The sequence below is a fragment of the Choloepus didactylus genome, chromosome 14, assembly GCF_015220235.1.
Source record: "Choloepus didactylus isolate mChoDid1 chromosome 14, mChoDid1.pri, whole genome shotgun sequence".
In the NCBI taxonomy this organism is placed as follows: domain Eukaryota; kingdom Metazoa; phylum Chordata; class Mammalia; order Pilosa; family Megalonychidae; genus Choloepus; species Choloepus didactylus.
In genome coordinates this window covers 30,350,509-30,358,539 of record NC_051320.1, presented here as the reverse complement: position 1 = coordinate 30,358,539, position 8,031 = coordinate 30,350,509, and the positions used below count along the sequence as shown (strand labels likewise).

The 8,031-nt window shown below is 41.1% G+C and overlaps 2 pseudogenes; one reads left to right on the top strand and one right to left on the bottom strand.

The window, feature by feature from the left end:
- Positions 1 to 3,178: 3,178 nt before the first annotated feature.
- Positions 3,179 to 3,443, bottom strand: LOC119509639 (annotated as a pseudogene).
- Positions 3,444 to 3,512: 69 nt separating this feature from the next.
- LOC119508810 lies at positions 3,513 to 4,523 on the top strand (annotated as a pseudogene).
- Positions 4,524 to 8,031: the final 3,508 nt, after the last annotated feature.

Sequence of the window (8,031 nt, the reverse complement as noted above, 5' to 3'; positions counted from 1 at the left end):
AGGAAGGAGTCACTCACTATTAGTCACATCTCTGTCTTCCCCAGTTCACTGTGAGCATTGAAGACTGGGAACCATGTTTTCTTCATTTCTCTTCCCAGATCCTACACAATGCCTGACACACAGCACCATCATGGATGACTGAATGAGGAAGAACGGGGGGAAATGGTAATCCACAAGAGGGAGAGATTCCAATATCTAAAGCAGGAAGAAGGAAGCTGAGGTCCATCTGCTGGTAGATGTGCTGGGGAACAGTGTAGGAACAAGCCTCCACTCCATCCACCAAGGCCAAAATGATAACCCTCACGAGAAAACCAAGAGGGTAGGAAAGGGACTATTATTTTCATTAATAGGTATTTATGATAAACTAAAATCACAAGAAATCAAAGACAAATCTAGTATATCTTAACACTCCTACTTTATTTTCTCAAATATCTAAACTATTTCATATACATTTTTATTAAATTGCTGACCTCACCAAAAATAAGCCACAAAAAAAAATTAGATTCCTCTTAAAAGATTGATCTCAGCTTCCTTCTCCCTGCTTGATATCAGAAGTCTCCCTCCCTCTGGTTACCATTTTTTTTTCTCATTCTTCCTCATTCAGTCATCCATGATGCTGTTATGTGCCAGGCAGTGTGCTAGGATCTGGGAAGAGAAATGAAGAGTTTTCCAGAGTTTACATGACATAATATCACAACAGACTGAATGCAGAAACATCTGCAAAAATCCCACCATCTTGCAAAATGTAAAACAAAAAATTACCCTTTTCACTAATATTTTTATTTGGAAAATATGTTATTATTCATTAAAAATATTATTTATTTTAACATGCAATAGGTTTTTATCATTATTTTGAAATGAATTAATAAATGCAAAAAAAGATTATTGCCTTATATTTAAATTATAATAAATCCATCAATCTTTCTTTACCCCCTTTTTGTTTGCTTCCTCTTCGCCTTATTGGTGAAGGAGGGATTCCCGCCCTACGGTTACGGGAATGACCGAGCACAACACCCATCACATGAGCAGTTTATTAGTCACATAGGCTCACAGCCCAGGGGAGGACACTGCATGCCGTACAGCGCCACCTGCGGGTGCACTCAGGAGCAGAGTGAATACGCGGAGGAGGGAGAGGCAGACTTTGTAGTATGAAAAGAGTGGGGTGCCCCCTGGTTCCCATGGGAGGATGTGACTGGTTTGCTTGAGTAATTCCATGGTTCCATGGGCTGGACGGTAACCGAAACCTGCTATTCAGGGATCAACAGGCTCTCTGCCCCATCTCTGTGATAAGGAGGGTTTTTGGCTAGGGGACTTCATCTGCAGGGGCATATGGGGAGGAAAACTTACAACTAAGCCATATGAGTCTATCCCAATATAACCAGATGTCAAGGCAGCACTTAATAAGGATTCTTGGTCTCAGGCTTTGTGCTACACCCCTAACATATCAAGAGCCAACTTGAGCAACCACAGGTTGTGGGGAACTGTATAGGTTAGTACTTAAAACCTCTTCTGGAGTACCTGGTCATATAAATGAAAAATGAACTGACCCAATACAGTCCCAACTCCATATCTCCCTGGCTAAATGACTTGAGCAAGCTGCTTTCCCTCTGGAATCTCATCTTAGTTATCTGTAAATTAGGATCAACTACACTTTCAATGTCACAGGGCTATTGTGAGGAATGAATGAGATAATGTGTGAGAAAGCATCTTGTACACTGTTGCATGCCCACAGCTATACATCCTTCCCTTCTCTCTAGAAAGCTCCCTTTCCCATCCTTCACAGGGATTCCTGCAGATCTTGAATATTCACCTTTGGATGCTGTCCCACTCCCACTCTGCAGAGGTCCTGGCTCCAACTTCTTTGAGAAAATAGAAGCAATCAGACTCTGTCAACTTCCCCACTGTGCTGGCTTTGTAATGTATCACCGTGGCTGCCTTTTCTAGTTAAGTGGCCCACACAGTAGATTTGTGGGAGATTTTGGAGGGTGGAAGGAAAGAGGCAGCCATTTTGTAACTCACACATGTTGCTGCTGATCTGCTGACTCATCTCACTAGTGTGAAGCAGCAGCTGGAAAGGAAACTGCTCCACCTTCCCCTGGGCATTTAGTTCCATGACAAAGTGATATTGATCAAAAGCAGTGGATTCTCTGCCTGCTGAACTCAAATGACCAATTCCTGAGACACCAGGATTTCAAAAAGAGAAAGAATTTACTGCTAGGCGCAAAGCAGGAGAGCAGATTGCCTATTGGCCAAAAAATCTCTCTCTCTGAACTGCAGTAACTCTGACAGTTTCATAGTACAGAAGATGGGCAGATTTTAGAATAATGAGTACAATAGCTTGAGATGACAAGGTTGGAGATGATCTAATTATTGAGCACATGCAGATTAACTACATGCTTAGTCACAGAATGTATGTAAGAGAATGGTAGCCTTAATATGATGATGGGCATGATATTTAGTATTATAATGAGGTATAGGTCACTTAAAGTTTAAGTTACTGCACATATCAGGTGGGCCAATTTTGGTTAGATCCAGTTCTGTTAGCAAGATAGTTTTGGAATTGGGGTGGGTTAGTTCTGGGCTGACTCAAGGTCCTTCATTAATAAATATTAGGGGCGGTCTTTAGTGATCATCAGACTCTAAGTTGAAAAACAGGATAAGGGAGCACAAGTGAGGGTCAGTCACAAAGTTTTTACAATCACAAGAAAAAGGCGACATAATTATACAATCATTATCGAAGATCAAGGCAGCTGATTTACAGTTCAGAAATTTAAGGTATTTCCCTCTGTCTATTCTACTATACTAGAAAGTAAAAAGGAATATCTACATAATGATTCAGTAATCATAACCATTTCTTAAATCCTAACTTCTTGGTTACAAAAGTGTCTTGGTTTCTGCAGGACACCCCTACCATAAAGATCAGAGGCAACAGGGAATCAACACAGTTTCCATGACTGATCATGAAATCACTGTTCTGGGAAGGGGATGCATTCTAACTGCACGTGGAGAGGACACCAAAACTTGCATTTGAGACCCTCCCAGACCTCACCCTCTTTTTTTTTTTCATATTTGAGATTGAATGTATTGCAGAGAGAGGTAAGAGAAAATGGGATTGGAAAAAGAAAAGGTGGAAACATAAACTGGAGGATTTTCATACTGGGCCTCTTATCCACAGGCCTCAGCAACCCTGCCATGGATCTGCCCAATTCTTTTGCATCAAGAAGTTGATCTTGCGAGCCATTTCCACGTTGTAGATCCACCGGCAGGTTTCATAGCTTTCCGGCTGTTGCCGGCAGCATGGCTTCTCATAGTACCACCCTCGCTCAATATCCTCAACGAGCCCATCCATGGTAAGGGATTCTGTTTAGAGTTCTGTATGCACCTTCCACGTTCCCTTCCTGTACCATCACAGTCCTGGCAATGAGTTTCAGATGTTTTGCCATGACCTGAATTTAATAGTCTCCACTCTTCCTTTCCCAACTCCCTGCGAAAGGTACTCAAACCCAACCCTCATGCCCCACAGACCAGTAGCCTGTATCTCTTCTTTTGGCTTCTTCTTATTTGTATCCTTGTGCCATAATAAAACTATAATCTTAAGTATGAGAATGAAACTAGTAAATATTTGGACATATTTTACAAGATGAATAAGAATTTTTCAAAGATCATCAATTGGCCATTGAGGGAGTTTCCTGACATTCTTCCAGTTGATCAAAAAACTAAAGAAAAGATGGGAGAATTATCATGGGATCATAAAAAACTAATGCTGCAAATTGTTTCTCAATAATGCACTGCCTTACTGTGCCTGAAGAAAAAAATAAAAATAAAAAAAAAACTCTGGCTCATCATGTGGTGAAAGCAAAATAAGGTCTGATTTTTCCAACCTAGATTTTGAAGAGCACAGAAAAGGACCTCTGAAGACTGAATTGTTTCCTGGTAGCAATGCTACTTTCAGAAGACTAACGGGTGACTGTGATGCTGGAAATAGTGTTTTTCCAGTTCTGAATAGCCTGCAGAAGGCACCAGAGTCCTTCATTTGTTGTGATTCTGCTTCTGGAGCTGTGGAGCTGGTCAGGTTGCACACATCCTACAAGCAGCCCGGTGCCCAGCCTCCATTCATGACGCATGTAACAATGGTTTACCCTACCCTCTTCCAGAGGGAATCCTGGAGGTCATTCTCCTTGCCTTTGTACTCTCTTCTATTCATCCTAACAGGATGTAAGGTGCTGTAAATGCCCAAGTTACTGAAACCAGGGAGAATGCTATTATTCTGGGGTAATAGGAGATATGATAAGACTCAATTTCATTTTAAAAGGGGGCATTGTTTATCTGAAAATTTTTATGTACCAGGAGATGGTACCAGAACATATTTCTTTACAAAAGGGAGAGTCCACAATATGTTCTGCAAGACTGGGTTAAATGAGAAACAAAATCTGTTTGATCATCACTTCAAGTTAACAGGAAAAAAACAAGTGAAAATGCACCGTATGTGGGTTCAAGGCACATTCAGAAATTATTGCACTTGACTCAAAATAGCTCTGACAACTGAATTATATACCATGTTGTGCTGGTTTGGATGTATTATGTCCCCCAAAATGCCATACTCTTTGATGCACTCTTGTGGGGGCAGATGTATTAGCATTGATTAGGTTGGAATCCTTTCTTTGAGTGTTTCCATGGAGATGTGACTCAATCAACTGTGGGCAAGACATTTGATTGATAATTTCCATGGAAGTATTACCCCCACCCATTCAGGGTAGGTCTTAATTGAATCACTGGAGCTCTATGAAACGTTCACAGACAAAAGGAGGTGCTGCAGCCAAGAGAGATACTTTGAAGAATGCACAGGAGCTGAGGGTGGAGCTGGAAAACAATCTGGGATCAGCAGATGCCAGCCACATGCCTTCCCAGCCAACAGAGGTTTTCTGGATGCCAACGGCCTTCCTTCAGTGAAGGTATACTTGTGTTGATGCCTTCATTTTGATATTTTCATGGCCTTCAGACTGTAACTTTGTAACCAAATAAGCCCCATTTATAAAAGCCAATCCATTTCTGGTATTTTGCATAAAGGCAGCATTAGCAAACCGGAACATGTTAAGGTACAAAACCAGATAATGCAGAGGGAGGGGGCAAGATGGCAGAGTGGTGAGGTGTGGGTTTTACTTACTCCTCTCGGGCAGCTGGTAGATAGCTAGGAACTGTGTGGACTGGACACCTGAGGGGAATCTGAGTTTGGACACATGTCATACAACAGTCTCCAATGTGTGGTGCAGCTGAGATCAGCGAAATCTGTAAGTTCTCACAGTCAGGGGGCCCGTGCCCCTCCCTGCCAGGCACAGCAGACTGTTTTGTGGCTGGTTTCCCAAGGGAGGAGGGGCCATCAGTGCTGGGAACCAGGAGGGAGAACTGCAGTTGCAGAACTAATTAACAAACTCAGACTGCTGAACAAAAGCTCCAACCATAGATAAACTAAGACCAGACACTGGAGAATCTGGGAGCAATAAGTCTAGCAGAGGGGAGATAGGGCTAACAAAAACAGCAAAAAGAAAACAACCAAAAAAGAAAATAGATAACAAAACAGACTTTTGGAGTTGGGGTGAACATAATACGGAGAAGGGGTGGGCTCAAACAGAATCAGGCAAACCTAAGGGGCCAGGGCCCTTCTCTGAAAAGCCAGTTTTTCTGGTTTCTTATCTGCTCCTCAGTTGCTCTCCAACTCCTTGTCTTTTTGCATTTCAATAGCCCATCAGAACTGCAAGGATGAAATTAAAGCACTTCAATTTAAATAGTCAATACTGGGCCTTTTTCTTTTTTCTATTTTTTATCTTTTTCTATTTTTTTTAAATAACTATTCCAAGTAGCCCATTACAGAAAGCCTCAAAGACGTGCAATTTAGGCCAGGCAAGAGCAGAGCTAAGATAGCTCTGAGAGACAAAGCAATAAGTCTAATGGGGGAGACAATTCACTGAAGGTCATAACTTCCCCCAAGAAAGGGGGAAGTTCGAGTGACAGCCCTCCTTTGGAGGACTCAGACTCCAGGGGCTGGAATTCAGAAACCAACTTCAGGCAGCCACGCCCCTGACAGGGTCAGGGTCACCAGGAGAACTAAAGGCTCCATGCCTCCGTACACTGGTGGGGGAACTGAAGGCTGGTAAGTGCCACCTGCTGGACAGCATAGGAAAAGCACAGAAACTAAAGGCCTCACAGGGGGGTCTCATTCTCAAGGAAACTCCATACCCACCTCCTGAGACCTGGGTCTCTCTGGATGGGAAAACCTGACTGGGGTTGACCATATCTGAGGAGACCCTCATACAAAAAGGCTACAGAGAGGTAGGGGAAGAAATAGAAAAATAAGAGGTGAAAAACTCTGATCAACTAAATAGAACCTAAGTTAGAGGCCTAGAATAAGTGGAACTGAACACCAAAGGTTAGAAAATAAAGCCAACCAACAAGAAAACCCTAGGTAAAAGAGGGAAAATTAGCTCCAAAATAAACTAATCAAGAAAGTCAGATGCCTAGAAAGCTTAAGATGATGAGCCATATTAGGAAACACAAAAATATGGACCAGCCAAAGGAATAAACTAATAGTTCAACCAAGATACAGGAGTTGAGGCAACCAATGCTAAAAAATCAATTCAATGAACTGAAGGAAGATATAGCAAAAGAGATGAAGGATATAAGGAAGACACTGGATGACCATAAAGAATAATTCATAAACTTGAAAAAGCAAATGGCAGAACTTACGGGAATGAAGGGCATAATGGAGGAGATGAAAAAGACAAAGGAGGGATACAACAGTAGATCTGAACAGGCAGAAGAAAGGATCAGTGAATTGGAAGATAAGAACAGATGGTGAAAAGAAGGGAAAAATATGAGCAGGATCTTAAGGAGATGAGTGACAACATGAAGAACATAAATATACATGTTATGGGTGTCCCAGAGGGAGAAGAGAGGGGAAAAGGGGTAAGAGAAGAAAGTGTAAGAGAAGAAATATTCACTGAAAATTTCCCAACTGTTATAAAAGATAGAAAATTAGAGATTCAAGAAGTACAGCATACCCCAGACAGAATAGATCCTAATAGACCTACTCCAAGACACTTACTGATCAGATTGTCCAATATCAAAGACAAAGAGAGAATTCTGAAAGCAGCAAGAGAAAAGCAATCCATCACATACAAGGGAAGCTCAATAAGATTATATACAGATTTCTCCACAGAAACCATGGAGGCAAGAACACAGTGGTATGATATATTTAAGATATTGAAAGAGAAGAACTGCCAACAAAGAATTCTATACCCAGAAAAACTGTACTTCAAAAATGAGGGGGAAGTTAAAATATTTCCAGACAAACAGACACTGAGAGAGTTTATGAATAAGAGACCGTCACTACAAGAAATACTAAAGGGAATGCTACAGGCTGATAGGAAAAGACAGGAGAGAGGGGTTTGAAGAAGAGTGTAGAAATGAAGATTCTCAGGAAAGGTAAAAGAAGAGAGGAAAAAATAAGACATGACATATAAAATCCAAAAGACAAAATGGTAGAAGAAAGTTCTGCCCTTACAGTAATAACACTAAATGTTAATGGATTAAACTCCCCATAAAAAGACACAGACTGGCAGAATGGATTAAAAAACAGGACCCATCTATATGCTGTCTACAAGAAACTCACTTCAGACACAAGGACCAAAATAGGCTGAAAGTGAAAGGTTGGAAAAAGATATTTCATGCAAACAGCAACCAGAAAAAAGTGGGAGTAGCTACATTAATATCAGACAAATTAGACTGCAAAAGTAAAACAATTAAAAGAGACAATGAAGGACACTATTTATTAATAAAAGGGTCAATTCATCAAGAAAACGTAACAATCATAAATATTTATGCGCCAAGCCAGAGTGCTTCAAAATTCATGAGGCAAACACTGAGAACACTGAAAGGACAAGGAGATAGCGCTACAATAATAGTTAGAGACTTCAATACACCGCTCTCATCAATGGATAGAACATCTAGACAGAGGATCAAAAAGAAAATCAAGAT